Source organism: Branchiostoma belcheri, unplaced genomic scaffold, assembly GCF_001625305.1.
Source record: "Branchiostoma belcheri isolate BF01 breed outbred unplaced genomic scaffold, Haploidv18h27 scaffold66, whole genome shotgun sequence".
NCBI lineage: Eukaryota > Metazoa > Chordata > Leptocardii > Amphioxiformes > Branchiostomatidae > Branchiostoma > Branchiostoma belcheri.
Window position 1 is genome coordinate 1,510,286 of NW_017804309.1, and position 7,507 is coordinate 1,517,792.

A 7,507-nucleotide genomic window follows, 5' to 3' on the forward strand; every position below is an offset into this window, starting at 1 on the left:
GTCTATTTACGATCTAGTATTCCTGCCTATCTGTACTTCGCAATATGAACTTTCGCATACATATAATCCGCCTGTAACATACTGCCTTCAAAGTTTCTGAGTCAGACCCTGGATTAAGTGCTTACACAATTTTAAGAAGAATCTGGTGTGTAAAGTGTCCAGCGGGGAATGTTGGAGAGATTTACCGCGGGTTGTCGCGTGTGGCGGATCAAGACTGATGTTTCCTCCTGATCCCGGCCGGGGCGTAATTTTCTCCGTTATTTCACAGTCGTGTCGTATATATTATTCAGCGGTAGCTCCGGCTATCCAGGAATTCCAACTATTACCCTGCATGCACAACAGTTTATCAAACTTTTGCCCTAACACTTGTGTGGCAGGGCATGGCGAACGACTTTTTCTTGTTGCGGAATTTAGAACAGAAGGTACAGCCGCTGGCACGTCGACCATACTGTAGTTAATGAATACATCTTATTGATTTTTTTATTTATTTTATTCACATGGATTTTTGAGCATTGGATAGGAAGCACTTGTTGTGCTTATGTAAATCCGCTGCTCATAAAACATAATACAAATGTAAACATAAAGATGACATAAAGTATAGCATTAACATAAAATGAAAGTGGCTGGCGCACCAATACCTAGCATAACATTAATGAGATTGGTCAAATCTTCCAGAGTGGTGGATATAGTTAAACACAATATCAAAGATACGGCAGTTGGTAGGGTATGGGAGGGAGGGGCTACCTGTAAGAAGTAAAGTACATAATGTGGCGTCGTTTACGTTGAGTGGGTCGGAAGGAAGTATGTTTTCAAGATGAAGGCAAGATATGGATAACAACATTTTGGTCCTTTCAGTATTATAACATTTGCAGTGTAATAAATATTGATATGCGAAAATGTATGATATATGCAACCTCGACACGACGATTGCGGACGATTACCTTTGAACATGTCTGTTTTCGCAGAGCTACTTGTATTATATAAGGTATTTCGAATTGCAAGCTAACAATAAAAGGGCTGAAAAAGTTTAGCCACTGACGCAAATTGCCTATTAAAGACTAAGCACGTTCGTGGTTTTTAACTTTATTTGTCAAGCAAGTTACTTTGCTCTTACTGACACCTGTTCAGGATCTTTCGTGTGATTTATTATCTTATTTAACCTTGTCAAAACACAGATTTCATTATTTTTCTCTTTTTAGTTAGCATAGTATGCTGTAGAACGTTGATTATTGATGGGGCTTTTAGTGTTTAGTGATATTTACGTATTTGCGGAACTTTCCCTTCCGCTAAGGCCGTTCAACCTCTGTGTTCTTAGCCATAAATACATCCGATGAAAATTGTTGGTTAACGTGTACTGTACTTCCCGTGCTAAGGAGTGGAAGCCCGACGTCTACACTAACAGCCTGGTATCATAGCGATGGAATCAATCAAACTGTAGTGATTTAATATTCTGTCATTTAGTGCGAAAGCATCACTTGTATAGGTGAAAAACAGGAAAAGACATGGTACAAAGTGCAGATGTTCGGCGGTGGCGAGTTGCGTGTACAGCGGCGGGAACGGAGAAGAAGCGAAAGGAGGATCGTGGCCAGATTTGCCGTCCCCACCATTCCTCCTCTTCCGATTCACAGATCTGATTTCTAAACACAGGCTTAGCTAATCTATATTGACTTCCCGTTTATTTTCCCAGTAAATGAGCAGAATTGTGGGGAATGCACTTAAGAGATATCACGGTTAACCATCAACATTGTTGGCTGAGGAAGACGCCTCGGAAATACCTTCCTTATCTTTGAACGTCGTTTGGACCGGTAGAAACTGTGTTTATCCTTTTCCTTGCCAGCCGTCATTACCTTTACCTACAACTTTATCAACGTATCCTTAAATCCACGGGAAATAAACAGTCCGAGAGATGTTACAAGTTTGCCCGGTCGGTCGGTGGGCGGCAGCACGAGTGGTATCTAGTGGAGCCCGGTTATCGTGGGTGCAAGGCGAGTTCAGATGTCTCACTGATAACTAACCTTGGTCACGATGTGTGGCAGATAGTACTAAGTGGTGCATTAGATAGTTGACTGTTTCAAAGTTTCAATTAATCAACGTTCTGAGGAAACTACTTTCCGGGTGGAGACCATCATTCGCGGTACAACGTCAGGCAACTTCAGAGCTTTTCCGGATCACGAGAAATGCGTCAAAAACCTTTTACCGTCATTTCACAGTGCCTTGCGCACACGTCACTTATTATATTTTTAGACCTATGAATGTATTAAGAAAATGTGATCGAAATTTGTGTTCTGTTAAGCCGCAACCAGATACTCGGCCACTGCTGCCGTGGCTCTCTGTGTGTATGAGCTGCTGCTGTTAAACTTCAGCTGATGTTCAGTGTATGTTTGATCTTCAGCTAATTTTCCATTTATGTTTAAACTTCAGCTGATGTTCAGTGTATGTTTGAACTTCAGCTGATTTTCCATAAATGTTTGAACTGCAGCTGATGTTCCATATATGTTTAAACTTCAGCTGATATGTTTGAACTGCAGCTGATGTATGTTTAAACTAAGTTGATATGTTTGAACTGCAGCTGATGCTCCATGTATGTGTAAACTGCATGCAGCTGATATGTTTGAACTGCAGCTGATGCTCCATGTATGTGTAAACTGTATGCAGTTGATATGTTTAAACTTCAGCTGATATGTTTGAGCTGCAGCTGATATGTTTAAACTTCAGCTGATATGTTTGAGCTGTACCTGATGTATGTTTCAACTTAAGTTGATATGTTTGAACTGCAGCTGATGTTCCATGTATGTGTAAACTGCAGCTGATGTTCCAATTATGTTTGAACTGCAGCTGATGCGCCATGTATGTTAGGCTGATGTTCTATGCATGTTGCTGAGTTGCCCTAGTTCCCAGCTGACCCGGTGCAGACAGCACAGATTACCGAAGAGGTCGTGATCTTCCGTTTCCGTGCCCGAAGTCGAGTCCATCCACCACAAAGTCATCATTAGCCGTTATGACTTGGGAACACTTAGCGGATCCGGGCGGGGTAAACAGTTTGGTCTACGGGCCTCCGGGAGCAAATTGCCGCGGCAACCGATGATTGTTGGCTCGAAGACGCAGTTTTGGACGTTTTGCTGTTGACGATTTAAACTTTTCACTGGGAAAAAATGTCCGTGTTTCAGTTTTTCTCTTACCGAGTGAGTTTTTGTGAGGTTTGATTTAACAACCTCTCAACAAAGAGTAAGGTTTCTCACCTGGTTTGTTTCTGTATCTACTTCTGTATCTTTTTGTATCTAGTTAAAGCAGCAGCAGAGGCCGTCACTGCGTCAATAGAAGGTCCTTACGTTCATGTGACGGTTAGTGGCTGGTAGCTTGCTCCATTGGTATAAGAAATTCTGCGATAAACACACCAGAGTGCGAAACTGCGGTGGAACCAACACACCTGTAACCCGCAGTTAGGATGGAGTTGTCTGGCTGCTCCCGTGCAACCATCTGAACATCTTTCTGGAGACCCATTGGAAGAGCGTTGTGTACAGACTCAGACTCTTCTTGTCGTTCATGTTTAGGCAAAAGAGATCCTATTGTTTCAGACGCAAACATTAATGTTGATAATGCCCCCCTGCGGATTTGGATCATCGTACATTATCATGTTATAAGTTTTCCCTTTTTATAGAATAGTCAATAGTGTAGACTTGTTTGGAACTATTAAGCAATTTGCCAGAAGTACCCGTTACAATTAATAATAAAGTTTAATGTGACTTGTTTGATCGTCTTCGTATGAGCGTCTTTGTTCTCGGAAGATGACTATCAATTTGCTGTCTTTGCTAAACGCTATCCATTTATCAACCTGTTTGGGCGAGTTGGCGTGCACAGGCCTCCCGATAACCTTAGGTTTTGCTAAAGGTCATGACATTTGAATCGTTAACGTTACGAGTCTATTTCAAATGCCCACATTGTTACATCAGCGCCACATGATGGCGTGATGCAATAAAGACGCAAACCAAACCCCAAAAGTCGCTTCCCCTGAGACAACATTGGCGCCACATCCTTATCAAAGTTCAAGTTTTTTAGTGATTGTTTCCGCACCACTTGGCTCTTCTGGCTTGGAGTTTTCAACCGCACAGCCTCTGTATCCTTAAGCGATTTATAGATGGCCTGGGCGTCTCTGGAAATCGTCTTTGGACCGACTTGCCAATAAACTTGTTTCCCTTCCTTGTCTGTGCAGCCGTTTGACCCTCGTAAAGGTTTAACAAGTGCAGAATCGCATCACTGTTCAGCAAGGAATTAAACGGGCTCCCTTTTTATGGTCTTCACTGTAGCGAAAGAGTTGATTGAGGCGACGTAGTGCAGGCTGCGGGCCTGGCCGGGTCTGTCCGCCGCCCGTGCAGACAGGATCGGACTCGATTACATCCGGGGGACGACTTTAACGACGCGCATTTTCACTGTCTTAAACGCACCGGGAGGCTTAATGGAAGCCCGGTACAAATCGGGAGAATTTTGGCGAGTTGACAGTTCAGGTCCATTTGTCTCGGACCGGAGCTGGAGTAGTCGGCCGTGATGACGGACACGCGGCGACGGGCGGGCGGGCGGTGTGCGGCCGGGCAGGAGGCGACCCTTCAGGGGGAGGCCACTAAACAAACAGCACTATTATTGTAACGCGCACCGCGATTATTACTACAGGTTCCAGGAGGGCTGCTTACTTTACGCCCCATAAAACTTCGACCTTATAACTCCCCGAATCTATTTCCCTGGGATCCTCGTGAAATGTTTTATCGAGTAAGTAAAGCCGAACGTAACAGCTCCAAGATCAGGTCCAGTCTTAAGGGTCTAGAGATCAAGGTCAAGACGTTTCATGTAGTGGGGGTCAGTGAACTGCCACAAATGGAATTGACAACCTTGGTGAAGCTGGAGCTCGAAGTGTTAGTCTTGGTTCGTTCTGGTTCAGCACGACACGGTAATGCCGAAGTGTGCTGTCCTTGACAAGCGCTGGTCTAAATTGTCTCCCGGTGTTTTCATAGTTTATTGTTGTACACCCAAATCCACTAGCAGTGGTGCCCTCACACGTCCGTACGCCAAACCTGAAGGGCATGATTTAGGTACAAATATTAGATAAAACAAACATTGAAAATAGCTACATATCAAAAACAATCAATGTGCAAGACGTTTACAAACAATGGCGCGGGAACAAGAATCTTACCTTATAGTCTGATAACGCATTGAAGGAATTACTGGCTCAAGCAATTAATGTCATGGATGATAACAATATATATGTCGAGTTTTTTTATCAAAGAAAATCACTTCTAGAAACTTTCACACGTCAAAAGAGCTGAATTGAGATCAGGGTGGGAACAGCTGCTCCCAGTCAGGTAGCTGTCACGTGAAAACTGCGATATCACCTCGTCTTTCATCGCAGCCTCTCTGTAATTCGTCTGCCTTTGTCCGTGCTGCAGTCCCGGGCCCGGGGAGCCGGCCAGCCCGGTTTGTGTATCCTGTAAGGATTAACCACGACCTAGTTACGCCAACCTCCACAAATATCATAATTGATTGTTGTGTATAATTTTGGTTTCAATAAGTTGGGTGGATAAGGAACAGGCTTCCTGCATGGCGTAGGGTCCGCTGTGTTAGGGTGGAGGTTGGAGAGCAGGTGGCTGACAAGTGAGGTAGATAATTCTTTCGTCTGGGATGAAACTATGGATCAAATCAAGTCGATGCGCACCATTTCCGTGTAATGTTACATTTTACCTGCATTACTTGACGTTCGTAGTCAACATTTAAAGGTGTTTGCGTAGCTACGTCGTGAACCTTGCTGGCTTCCGGAGTGACGATATCGGACACTATCCGTTGCCGTTTGGAGAAATAAGTTATTGTATCAACCTTGTCTTCATCCTTCCCGATGACTGATTATCAGGGTGACAAGGCCGATTAAATTTTAGAAACTTTTACCCTGCTTGACGGAGTGAAATCATCAGATGTCGTCCGAAAGTTTTCTGATACCGTAAAAACTACCAGTTCAGCTGGAGGCTTCTCCGATGTGTTTCGGGCCTGGACCCAAACCAAACGTCCTCTCAGGCACACTCGTCTGGAGTCAAAGTCTTAAATCGTCTGCAGGTGTTCAAGTCATTGGGAAAGATTCTCATATTGTCTAGAGTCGCTTCCTTAGGAAGTAAAAAATATGAATGTTAATGTAATGTCTTCAAAGCAATTGCAGCCGCAATTTCAAATACCAGCGGTTAAAGAGACACTTGTCGGTGTGGTTCCACTGGAAACTCTCCATTGTAATTGGTGTTTAATCATGAGAGAATCGGTTGCAAGCTTAAGTGATATAAACCACATCAAGGCTGCTGTACGCATTTGACAATAAAATGCTTCTGTTGCTGTAAGCCGCGTTGATAGTTCGTTTTCTCCATGTAGAAGTCGACTAGTCATAGTTTTCCCTTTGACATGCACTTGTACAAAATATTTCTGTCCTTGAATAAGCAGAAAGGAGCGACCACACACTTAACTGAGATACGTTTCCATCAGTTCACTCTCAGTAAATGTTTCCAATAAACTATGTGATTTTAATACATTGTGTAATACCATGTACATATGTACTTCATCTATTACTCCTTGGTTATGGATGGGGTGGCACCGATACATACATTGTACAAACTGAGCAACCTTTTTTTTAATTTTTCGTTGTTTCTTTCTTTTCGTGCCTTGTATCGATAAGAAGAATTAAGGTTCTATCTTAGCCTATAACTTGTCGACATTTCGGAGACAATAATAATTCAACTAGTGCAATGTATATACTTTTCAGCTCGCCAAGTAGTCGGTGGTTTGATGGTGAGAAGCCATCTGGTTTAGTGTTCTGGCGGAGCAGTGGTTCCGTCCGTGGTAGGACCTGCCCGATAAAGCCGCCAGCTGCAAGGCGCTCTTCACTGCTACAACCGGTATCAAGTTTTATCAGCGCCAATTTGAAGTTCATTATTACCTTTTATGATGGTATCTGCGCTGGCCTGTGTGGTCCCCGGGCCCGGTCGGGGCCGGGGCTTCCTGGGAATCGTAATTAGTGGCAATTTACGTACCAGTCCTGGGACATAAAACCCGCCTATGTCGGGAATTTTACCGCTCATCCAGACATAATTCCTAACGCATTAGCCTTGGAGATGACAGACACCGCACGCTTCTGTGTGAGTGAATCACGGCTGGAGGGGGAGGGGGGAGGTGCTGCTCTGCCAAACCTGTTCTTTTCTCCTTTTTTACAGAGGGAGAACTAACAGGCAGGTCGTGTCAACCGCTGCCTCCTGCCTACTACTTCCACAACAGCCTGCCGTCATTAAACCTCTGGCCCTGGCAGTAAGTAGTCTGCAGGGAATCCTTAAATAAAAGGTACTCGGCACCAGATCATATGGCGCGGTCTATGCTCAAAGACTGGAAGGTGAAGCAAAGGTCTGAAGCGCCTCCGCTAATGAGCCAAATGGAACATGGTGGTCTTAGCGGAACATCACGCGATGTGGGCCGCTGGCCGCCTGCCATTGGC